Below are 12,353 nucleotides of genomic sequence, written 5' to 3' on the forward strand. Positions count from 1 at the left end.
TCTCTAGCTGAGACTTTAGATATATGGGGTTAAAACAAACCACTTAAAAAGAATTGAGAGCACCGAGACAGGAGAGACTGAACTAGACAAACCTATCCATTCTTGTTCCCTTTCAATTCTTCCACAAGGCCCCCCGAAGTACCCCCTCCTCTTAGTCTCTCTTCACAATCCTTAAGGGAAATCATTTTCCCTTGAGTTTAATTTGATTCCACATAATGTTCTTACCCCTTCCGCTCACACGCCCCCCATCCCACTTCACTGCTAAAATCCAAAGCCAAGTGGGTGTGTGCGGTTGGCGGCGGCGGCATCGGTGGTGGTATCGGTGGCGGCGGGAGGGGGAGAGTTAGAACCTAGACTGAGGACAGGAGAGTGGGTTCTTTCCCGAGTCACTTACCGCCCTTGTCTCTAGCTGAGGACTCCTGAAGTGTCCGGAGCTCAAGCAGTCCTCCCGGAGACTCTTACTCCTGAGCTGATCTCAAGACAGCTGTTACCCTCGCACCCGCCCATGTCTGACAGCGCGCCTGGCAACGCGCTTTAGCCTCCTCTTCCCTGGTCCCCCACCTCTCTGTTTTCTCCGGGCTGGGAAAGGATGGGAGAAACGAAAAAGGGAGGGAGTCGATTCAGACCCAGCTGGGCCACCCTCAGAACAAGGGAAACAAAGCTTTCAAGCATCCAAGCCCCGAATCGGGGCGGCAGAGCAGACTTCCTAAAAAGAATCCTCCCACTGCAGCCTTCCCTGTGCTAAAAATACAGCGGCTTCTCCGGGGCGAAGTGGCCAGCGCTAAAGCTCCTGCGTTCCCCTTTTACCTCAACCGATTCAGTTCCGGCCAAGCCCATTCTCCACCCACCTCAGAACTCCTCACGCCCTCCCCGAGAAAGCTGGGGCGGGGTCCCGACCAAGCACCCAAACCTCAGATCACGACTTGAACGCAAAGTTGAGACGGAGAAGGAGTCAGTGAAGACCCACAAGCAGACAGCGCCAGAGGACCCCTCTCCCCACGCAGCGGTTAGCGCTGCACACCCGGCGCCTTCCTAAAAAGAAAGGAGGAAAAGGCGCCGGCAAATGGTCGAAACATATAGGAAAACACCAGCCCAGGGCAGGAGCTCCCACGCGAGTGGGAGGCACTCCCGCCGGACCGCGCCAGAGAGACTTCCCGGTGGTACCTGGCCGCCCCACTGGTACACCACGCCCGTGGGGTCAGAGCTTGGCGCGCTCGCCGGGCAACCTGAGTAGGTGGAGTGTTTAGCTCTTTCTCTGGCAGACTAGGCCCAGAAGAGAGGTGTGACTACCATGAGGACTCCACCTAGGGTGGAGTTCCTTAAAAGGGACAAGTGGCCGCTAGAGGGGAGTGGAGTAGGAGGGGGTGGAGATGGGTGGGGCAGAGAAGGCGGAGGGACAGGAGACGGGGTGGGGCGAGACCTAGGAGCTAGGAGCTGGCCTCGCCCCTGGCGGCCGCGTCTGTTGGCCTCCTGCAGCAGCAGGTACAACTGAAATCAGTTTCAGTGAATACTCAGTCCCTGACGGGTTTTCGGACACCCTACATGCTCACCTATCCACCAGGATTTAAGCTCTCTAGGGGAGGATGAGAGGGTGTGGTGACTAGGAGTAAGGGATCTCCAGGAAGAAAAGGATGCGGAATAGGGAGTGTCAGAAAGATGGTAACTGTAAGAGGATTTTTACCCTCCCAGTTCTCCATGGCAACGCGTGACACTAGCAAGGACAAGAGGGGTCACAGTGTCTTTTTAGGGAGGACGCTTAAGAGGAAAGGAGATTGGAGCTGAGTGCATTTTCTAGCAATAGATAAGAGAAGGTGAGAGTGAAGGAGAAGGTGGGAGAAATGAGTTGAAGATGAATTCCTAACACCTTGTGGCCCTGGCAGGGAGAGTTCAGAGAGGCTTTCTGAGTCTCCCAGCTACCAGCTCTCTAAGAATAGAGTTCTCAACCCCCTGAGACCGCCTCTCCGCCAAGCATTGGCTAACATCCCTGAAGAACTGAATCCATAGACTAGAAGCCACATTTCCAGCATTTTTTGCCCTTGCCTTAAAGTCCTTCTCTAGCTCATTTTAATGGAAACTCATGAAGTCACAGATAACCACAGCCTCCTTCCAGTGTCTCTTCCCTAGCACAGTTCTTTCAAAGGGGAAGGAAAAGAGAGAGAAGGAACAAAGGAGAAGAAGGGAAGGAGCAGCCAAGCAAAAGGAATAATAATAGGTTCCACGTTTTCAGCACCTCATATGGGCAGTTCACTGGGCCAGGTACCATTATAGTCATCCATTTTCCTTTATTCCTGGTAACAACCCTGGAAAGTAGGTAGCATTATATTTTTATGCCCCGTCAGAGAGTACTGGGGATTGAATTCGGGGCCTGGTGTATTCTAAGCAAGCACTCTACCACTCAGCTGTATCCCCAGCTCATTTTTGGTGTTATTTGTTTGAGACAGGTAGTCTTACAATGGAGCTCAGGTTAATGTTATAGCCTAGGCTGACCTCAAACTCACCAGTCTCCTGCCTCAGCTTCATTAGTTCTGAGTTTACAGGCATGCACTGTCACACCCAGCTTCTTATGAAAAAGAATAAGGAAACTGGGGGTCACAGCTCAGTATGTGCCCCGCAGGTAGGTCCATTCTCTTAACTGCTCTTCTGTTCAGATGCGTTTTTAACATCTCGTTTTCCTTCGCTCCCCAAACAATCTCTTCTCCCACTGGTAGTTCAGCGACCACCTGAACATTCAAGGCAACACCTCGGAATCCTTCCACTTGCTGTGATGATCCAGAGGCTGCCTTTATCTTAAGCAGCAGCGGTTTTGCTGTTCTACTAGATCTTACCCAGATTCGAAATCTCTGATAATCCCAGGCTTTTTCCAATCTTGGGGGCATAAAACACTTTACCTTCTCTATCTGAAGTGGCCCTTTAAACTCTGTCTTACGTTTTTAAAAGGACTGACTAAAGGTCATCCCCTCTCCTTATTTAATTCGCTCAGGAAGAACTGACCATTTCCTGCTGCACCTCTAGGTTTGTTATAACGGCTTCTCCTTATTACTGCACCATAATGTCCTGGAGGTTAGGCATCAGATGTTACTCTGTCTGTAATGTATGTGCTGGGTATTATTATCAATAATAGTTATCAAACAGTAGCTATGCTGAACTCTGTGCTATCACTATCACCTTCCTGTGTAGAAACCAAGGAACAAGGATTAAACAGCACATATATGTACTTGCTACGTGAAAGAATGTCCCTGTAGTAGGAGCTTTTATAAATGCCTCTTTCTATACACTGTATTTCCACTGCTGCCCACAGCCCTATCCTGCTTACAAGGTAAGACATGCTAAGTGAAAGTCATGCAATACAATGTACAACTGTACGTATTCTTTTTTAAAAGGGGCATTTTATCCCTTGAATTCTTATGTTCTTAATGTATAAAATCTGGGGAGTGTTGCTAAAAAAAATATTTTTCATTAGTCCAAGACTATCCTCAGTAATGTCAGACGGTTTTAGATTCAAGGATGTAAAACTTTTTTTTTTTTACCAAAGACTAATATATTTTTGTGATGTGAAAAATAGAGACAGGCAGACTTCTGTAATACATTCCAACGTCAACCGCCACTAGAATTCTTTATTTATGCTAGGTATACTCTTTGGTAATCATGAATTCTTTATTTAATCTATGCAGGCTCCTCAAGAAGTTGTGTCCATTTGAAGATAGTAAAACAATCTATCCTCTTGCTAAAAGTGATTTATTTTAGACTCCTGTTTTTTGTCTGCCTCACCTGTTGTTTGTATAGAAAACATTGTATCAGATTGCCAAATTCTGTTTTTGGGAAAAAGGTCAATTATTAAGCCTTAGGTAAATAAACTCAAGATTCTTTCCCATCCATTCCTCCATCCATTTAGTCAACGAAACATGCTGAGTACCTATGCCATAATAAGAAGCACGTTGAGCATTAGAAGGAGAAATAAAACCTCCCATTCTTTCCCCAGGAACTCCAGTGTAGGAGCCCTTGACTTCAAAACACCCAGTGTTTTGGTTCACATTTTTCCTTTGAAGTTTTTAGATATGATATCTGTCTTGCTTGAAGGAACTATGTACCCCAGCACCACAGTTCATTGTAAAGATGGAGTTTTTCTTGGTATTGTCTCTGTTGTTTTTCCATAATGTGGACTGAACCCAGTACACTGTGTATGTTTGGTAAGCACTTCTCACTGAGCCACACCCAACCTTGTCCTTTGCCACTTGTCGCATCAATAATCAGCACGCCACTTATGTCAGATGGAAAGTTGTGAGGGAGCAGACATGAAAAAGATGCAGTGTTTCTTCCTTGTAGGAAGCACCTCAGGCTCCCCTTTTCTTAGGTGGCTTAAGAAATGCATAAAGCAAATAGCAACAAGTATCTTCAACTTGTTCCATTCCACCCAAAGCATAAGGGAGACTGAGTACTTGAGAAAGTCGCCTAAACGCTCCTCTACATCACAGGGGGAAGGTGAGAGTTAAATTATATACTGAACTTAATGAAAGATGGCAGAAAAGCCTGCAGACACCCAGGTCTCACAAGATGCTGCTCTTTGCTGCCCTTCTTCCTTTTCACTCTCCTGACTCTCCTCTTCTTCCAGAATGCAAGCCAACAAACTACCAGGGTGGAGCCCGGAATGAGGGCTAGAGGGAGAAGAGGAGGAAAAGCCTCAGGAAGAGGTCTCCACCCTCCCTGCTCCCAGCAGAACAACAACAACAATTTAAAATACTTGAAGAGCTGGGGCTAAGGAGAAGGTGGGGCAGAAAAAAAAAGGGCAGAAGAGGATGATGAGGAAGGGTGGAGACCAGGGAGGGGACTTAAAGGGTCAGCAGTGTAGAGAAGCCTGGGGGACAAGGAGGCAGTAGTACATAAGCAAAAAAAAAAAAAAAAAAAAAATCAGCCCTCTTATGATATTGTTGTTCCTGGGACAGCAAGAATATTGCCAAAACCAGTGCTTAGCTCAGACCTAGTGGGAACAAAATCGCCCCCCTCACCCACTTTTTTTTGCTCTGCAGTTCCCCAGGGGGTATAATCTCCCTGCAAGCTTAGCTGGTCGCAGACCTTTTGCCTCCCTGCTAGTGGAGGGGCAGTGTTGAGTTCCTCCCATGGCTCAGAGGACATCACGAAGGTTACTGGCAGCAAAGGATAAGGACAGTAAGGAAGAAGGATGTCTATTTAGATGAGAAGAGAAGAACCTGGGGGGGAAAAAAAAAAAAACTTGGTCTGTAAGCTGTGCAAAGGTGAGCAAAAGCTTTCACGTCTCTAAACACCAGTTTCTACAGCGATTTCTTTTACAGAGATACTGTTAGCGCTGGCTTCACAGAACTGTCAAAAAGATTAAATAAGACACAGAGGAGGCTTTGCAGTGACTAGTGAATTTAAGCTTTGGGGCTTCTTTCCCAGAATGGAAGGAATCAAACTGTTTTTCCCGAAAGTCTCCAGAGTTCTATCAGCAATCAGTCCCTGAAAAACCTACCTCAGCCCAAGGAGATTACCGCCTGCAAAGCACAGTGCTCTGCACAAAGGAAGCTCTCAAAGGTTAACTAGTGTTACTCTTAACAATGGAACCTCTGAACTCTGAGTCTCCTTTTTGGCCACAGAGGTTGAAGCAGTGACCCGTATTCTTTGTATTTCCTCTCCTTATACACATAAATACACTAATTTACAAAAATAGCAACCAAAGTGCTTGCTCTAATACACCCAGAGGCACAACTAAGTTCACCTTAGGAACATCCAATGGGCCAGCAGCATATGGCCAGAATTTGAGATCAACCCAGGCAAGTTCTAGCAGGCCTACAACTCCTATAAATTTAATTGTGCCTTAGGCCACTAACTTTATAAATAAAAAGCTTGATTAATTGTGGTAGTGCTGGTGGTGATGGTGGTGGTGACGGTGGTGGTGGTGGTGATGGTGGTGGTGGTGGTGTATGTGTTAGGACAAGATGTTGGGCTCCCGTGGATTTTTACACCACTCAGACTACAGAAGTTACCACACCCATAAACTGGAGGAAGGAAGAGCCTTCAGAGTCAGCAACCAAGTCAAACCAGAAAAACTGGGAGTCTGCGCCTCACCTAAGGAGAGGGGTAATATAGTCTTGTCCCTAGAATGTCTATTCCTGAGTCAGTATAAGACTTGAATTCTTGCTTTCATATTACACAAATAAACATATGAGATTATCTAAGGAAATGTATAAATAGGACAGAAATTTCTTTATCACTAGGCTGATCCAGGAGTGCTAGGTCCCCAAAGGCAAAATGTCCCTATAGAAGAGTATGGTCTAGCTCCCACTGTCCCCCAAACGAGTAAGGAATGGATCCTTACCCTGGGGACCAGAACAGTGTATCGCGTCACTCAGAAAGTGACGCAGAAAATCTGAATAGGGGTTCTGCTTATGGTGCTTTCTTAATATCTTTCTTAACACACCTCCTAAAAGTACTGAAGCCATATGCTTTATTTCCTTCATTCTTCCTTTCACCAAACAGCCTTGTATTGTACTAGTTTTTATCCTCAAATCAATACCACAAACACAGTTAAAGCAGTTTGACAGGGAGTGACAATGACAGGGCATTACCCTCTCCAGTCAGTACATTGATGAATTTCAATGAGTATGTCAGGCAGATTAGCAGTAGCAATTCACTTCCTAAGATGAGATAAATGGTCTGATCAGGGATGAGAGTCTAATTAGTATGCCATGGGGATACACCTATTTACATGGTAGAAACACATAATTGCAATGGTCAGGACTATGTGGCCAAGTGGAGTAAATATACATGAATATGCTGAAAATAAAATGTGGGGGACACAAATCCTTGCAAGAGTTACTCACCCCAGTTACAGAATGTTGGTGTGGAAAAGGCCTAAAGATGTTATTTCAGTAAGTGTTCTTAACATGTGCCACGCATGCCAATAGTTCTAGGAAGGATCATTTTGGATGGCACACAGATAAATATTTTCCCATACTGTGTATTTATTTTATGGTTACCTTCTATTTACAGAAAATAAAACTGGCTTTCCATTTTCAGTCATGCTATTTTTGTAAAAATTTATTTTTATTGAAGTCAGCCCATTTAAGTAAGAAGTAAGCAACGCTACAGATATGTTCTAAATCATGAAAGTAACTCAAACATAATTGATCTTTAGCAAGCCAGTGTGAATCTAATTATCCCAATCCAACAGTTCATTTGTTGGACACCTTGATTTAGAGGAGTGTGTTAACACCTCAGTCTACAAATAAAAATCAAACTTGCCTGTTTCTCCTGCAGCCATGGCAGAATTGACAATAGAGCATGGCATTTTAACACTGAACCTAGGGGAAAAGCCACCAGCCCCTACTTCTTGAACTAGTCCACTTGATACTACAATGCTTTCTTTTGGCTTTTACGCCATCGTGACATATGTCTCCCACAGGGCTTGTCGCATTCTATGAAATTTCTTTTTTTTTATGTGCAATTTACTCATTTGACTGCTAGCTCCTTGATGTCAGGAGTTTGATCACCATAGTTCAGTAACATTATGTTTTCATTTCTGAGGATAGTACCTGTACTGTAGCAAATGCCCAGTGAAAGTTGGTACAGTATAATAATTAAGAATCAGAGACAGAGATCTGCATATTAATACTGCCACCAATTCATTAACACTGCCCCTAATTCATCACTTAGCTGTGAGGCACTGGACAACTTACATAAGCTGCCTGGGTCTTGGTTTCCTTATTTCTTAAAATGAGGATTAGGGGAAAGTTGCTGAGAAGATGAGGTGACAATGCATGGACTTGGTACAGAGTGGGTGCTAGCACATTTTACAGACTGAGAATCCCTAACCCAGAAATCTAAAGTGCTCTGGATTCTGAAGCATTTGGAGTGCTTAGACAGCAAAGGTGGAAATGGTCCTCACCTGCCATCAGAGAATTATACTCAAAGTGCAGTTCCACTAGGGGCTGGTGAGATGTGCTGGCTGAAAAACCAGATGCATTGAGTTTGATACCCAGAACTCACATAACATGGTGAAAAGTCCAAACTGACTCTTGCAGTGTGTTCTCTCACGTCCACATGTGTACACGAGTGCATGCACATACTCACACCTTAAATAATACAAATGTAGAAAATACATTCTCACGAAATATTACATAAAATTACCTTCACACTATTCCCATAAATTGAAACAAAAACAAATTTCATATTTAACCATGAGGCCCATACCCAAGATAAATTAGTATATAAATATATAAATCTTCCACAATCTGAGGAAAAAGTGGAAAACTAAAACATCTGTTCCCAAGCATTTGGATAAGGGACTCAAAACCTGAATTTGTGTTGAACTCAATTATACTTTATTATTACTCCTGAGACTCAACTCTGGAGAACTACAGATAAGACTATTTTTTCCATCCATGATCATCCAAATGCCTCCTATTCTTTCCTTTCTCATCCCTAATGGCTCAATCCATTTCTGTAACATCGTTTCTACACTTTGCTATCTGCTATCTCAGTTACAACAAATTATAGACTGCCCAGCCAGTGATGCCATCTCACAGAAACCAAGGTGCTTTAGCATATTAGTTCACCAGGTAATTAAGTGCAAGAGTAAGTCTATTAACAGAAAAACAGAAAGAAGGGCAAAGGAAGACCATCACTCCATACTTAGATGTAATAGGAGAGACTGAGTGTTCAACAATAAGATATTAGGGAGCTAAATTACAAAACGCCCACATAACAAATATACTGCTAGCCAGATTTCATATGTCCTCTCTCCAAAACTCATATCTTGAAACCTTGATTCCCAAGGTGATGTTATTAAGAGAAAGGACCCTTGAGAAAGCTATAAAACGGCTTAAGGAACAGATTTTATCCCCTTCCCCACTTTCATTCCTTTTGCCATGTAAAGACAATGCTCATACCTTCTGGAGAGCCAGCAACAAGGTACCATCTTAGAAGCAAAAAACAGCTCTTATAAGACAGTGATCTGCAAGATCCTAGATCTTCTATGTACCAGGTTTCAGAACAACGAGACATAAACTCCCACTGTAAAATAGTCACTATGTGATATCATTTAGCAGCATAAAGAATGATAATATACAGACATCAGAATTTACGCTTTAAGCTATGCAAAGTGGCAGGAAGATCATAAACTGGAGTCCACTCTAGGCTACAGAGCAAGTTCTCATCTCAAAACAGAAACACGAATAGGAATAAACTTCAGTGGGAATAGGTTTGCTTAAGCTTTGGAAGCCAAGTCCTAAAAAAAAAAAAAGAAAAGAAAAGAAAAAAGAAAAGGGAGGAAGGGAGACTAAAGGAGGGAGGGAGGGAGGGAAAAGGAGGAAAAAGAAAGGAAATTAGGATATTGTGTAGTATTGGGTTGAAAAGTAAGACACAAAGAAAATATATAGTGTCATTTAAATTTGCCTAAACACACATTTTTGTTACAAAAATATATTTAGCATTAAAAAAGAATGGCCTGTAGAATTATCTGAAAACTTCATAATATCTAAAACATTTTCCATAATAATCATGAATTATTTTTATATTTGGAAAATATGGGTTGGACATAGATTAGCCTGTGGGCAGCACAGATTGTGGTGAATTTTATGTTTTATGTTTCCACCTGCACATGCACACAATAAACAGATGTAAAACAAATTTTAATCTCTCCTAATTGGTTTTCTTAACAACATTTGCCCTCCTGAACTGCAGCTATAATTGGCTATTCCAACTCAGAAATTTCTCAAAAGTGTCTGTTTCAAGACAAAACTTAATGCCACTAAATATGGTTTTCTCTTTCTACGGTTTTCTCCCTGATGGCTTTGCTTCAGCGAGCATTTGCCACCTAATACAGACACTGTTTTGTGAGCCAAAGTGCACAGATCTTGGCAGAATGTTCTCCCACACTTCCCTGTTTAGCAGATCATTTCCTCTGCAGCAGTAATCCTGGTTTCTAGTTGGGTATACTGTGTGTTTGTGTGATTCCTGCTTCTCCTATCAGACCTCATTGAAAGAAGCAGAATCTAGGTCAGCTTTACTCAAGGATGTAATTTAGTTCTTGAAAGAAAGTAATTGCTCAATAAATATTTGTTAATTTCACTGACTGGATCACTGAATCATTGATTTCTTTAAATGTCATGTTCATCTATTTTGTTTTGAGAAAAGGTCTCTTTGTGAGACCCAGTCTAAGCTCTAACTCACTATTGTTCCCGGTACATATGCCATTGTGCCCCGCATTTATCTTTAACTTCTCTGTTCTACAGTTTCCTGATGATATCTGCATGGAATTTTGGTGGGAATCAAGTAGGTTGTAGAAGCTTCTTTTCCCAAAATGAAAACCAGGAAAAAACCTGAGGAAGAAATAACTCAAGAGGTTGTGTGGTTGTGGCACACGCCTTTAAAAGCAGCACTCAGGAGGCAAAGGCTAGCAGACCTCTGTGAGTTCAAGGCCAGCCTGGTCCACGTGAGCCTGCCTCTGTCTCCCAAGAGCTGGGATTAAAGGCGTGTGCCACCACTGTCTAGCCAGATAAGAAACTTTTAAATTTATATAATTTTTTAATGACAATTCTTTTTGCAAGCCTATATCTGTTCTTGATTGTTCTGTGCTGAAATAATTGAATGGGGGTGATTCCTCTATTAGCGAACAAATAAAAACAAAGCAAGAGGTACTTTTTCATGGCAATTCAGAAGGCATTTACTACACAATTTTTTGAATAGAGAAATTTCTTACAAACTAATCCCTGTGATTCCATGCAGTGTTGCTGCTCCCATTTCAGCATGCCAGAAAAGCATGTGCTTTTCTGCACAAAACAATTCAATATTGCTTATTATGTAGAATAAGAAGATATAATTTAACTTACATTATTTTCTGCCAAAGATACAAATGAGCACATTAAAAAAGGAAACCAAAAGATCAGATTCCTTATTTGGCTAACTGTCTGAACTGTAACCTAGTACAGAGACGGCTCTGTGCTTAAGAGCACATACAGCTCTTGCAGAGGGACTGAGTTTGGCTTCCAGAATCCACAAGTAACTGTAATTCCGGCTCAAGGAGATCTGACACCTCTGGCCTCTATGAGTACTTGTATTCACACACAGACATAGACACAGACAGACGGACAGACAGACAGACAGACATACACACACACACACACACACTTAAAATAATAAAAATAATTCCTAAAACTTAGGGTTACAAATAATAAAGCCTATGGGAGTAACCAACCAATGTCTGTTTTGACTTAAGGCTCACTCCATGAGATGGAACCCATACCCGACACTGCTTGGGTAACTAAAACCAGAGACTAGATAGCCCAGAGACCTGGGGTAAACCAAACACTACTGCTCTAAAAGAGTATCACTAAAATGACTCCTAATGATATTTTGCTATACTCTTAGATCAGTGCTTTGCACAGTCACCATCAGAGAAGTTTCCTTTTTAGCAAATGGGAGACAAATACAGAAACCCACAGCCCAACATTAGAGAAAGAGAGCATGACCTTGGAACACACATCTCTAAATGAGAAATTTTCATCAAATCCCTTTCCTCAGAGCTCAGGGTACCTTTGGAAGAGGAGGCTGTGAAAAGAGCGCAAAAGGCACAGGGGATGGAGGCCACCAGGAGAAGAAGGCTCTCTAAATCAGCTCAGCAAAGCTCATATGAACTCAGAGAGACTGAGAGAGCAGGCACAGGGTCAAGGCAGGTCTGCACCAGGCCCTCTGTATGTATATTATAGCTTTCAGTTTAGTAATTTTTTTTCCCGGTTTTTCAAGACAGGGTTTCTCTGTGTAGCCCTGGCTGTCCTGGAACTCACGCTGTAGACCAGGCTGGCTACAGAGATCTGCCTGCCTCTGCTCCCCGGTGCTGGGATTGAAGGTGTGTGCCACCACTGCCCGGCTCAGTTTCATACTTTTTTGGGACTCTTGATTATATAAACAAATGAGTCTCTGATTCTTGTGCCTTGTCTTGGACTCTTTTCCTCCTACTGGTTTGCCTTGTACAACTTTAACGTGATGTTTTGCTTTAATATTTTATTTTTCTAAAAAAGAATAAAATTGATTATTTTTATTTTTTAAAAAATATGACTGAATTATAATGATTTGTGCATAAAATATGAACAAATTAGGTAAAATAGAGGACAGAGGGGGGAGGACCTTGGACTTTCCACAGGGCAGGGAACCCTGACTGCTCTTTGGACTGGAGAGGGAGGACAAAAGGAGTGGAGGGAGAGAGAGAGGGGCGGGAGGAGGGGGAAGGGAAATGGGAAGCTGGGAGGAGGCGGAAACTTTTTTTTTTCTCAATAAAAAATTTTTAAAAAAAGCTATGTAAACAGCATCTTTGTGAAAAATAAGTTTCTCATGCAAAACTA

General features: G+C 42.8%; 1 protein-coding gene across 2 annotated transcripts in view; it reads right to left on the reverse strand.

Moving 5' to 3' along the window:
* Nucleotides 1-12,353, reverse strand: part of Klf8 (Kruppel like factor 8) — a 153,962-nt gene that overhangs the window by 29,133 nt on the left and 112,476 nt on the right. The window contains exon 1 of one of the 2 annotated variants that reach the window (XM_041646142.1): nt 395-698. The exons of the other annotated variant lie outside the window; for it this stretch is intronic. The gene's annotated coding sequence lies outside the window, so the exon portion shown is untranslated. Of the gene's footprint in view, nt 1-394; nt 699-12,353 lie in introns of those variants that run through there. 2 annotated transcript variants of the gene reach the window in all.

This window comes from Microtus oregoni, unplaced genomic scaffold (assembly GCF_018167655.1).
Source record: "Microtus oregoni isolate MIOR12 unplaced genomic scaffold, Mior012 000121F_000, whole genome shotgun sequence".
Classification (NCBI taxonomy): Eukaryota; Metazoa; Chordata; class Mammalia; order Rodentia; family Cricetidae; genus Microtus; species Microtus oregoni.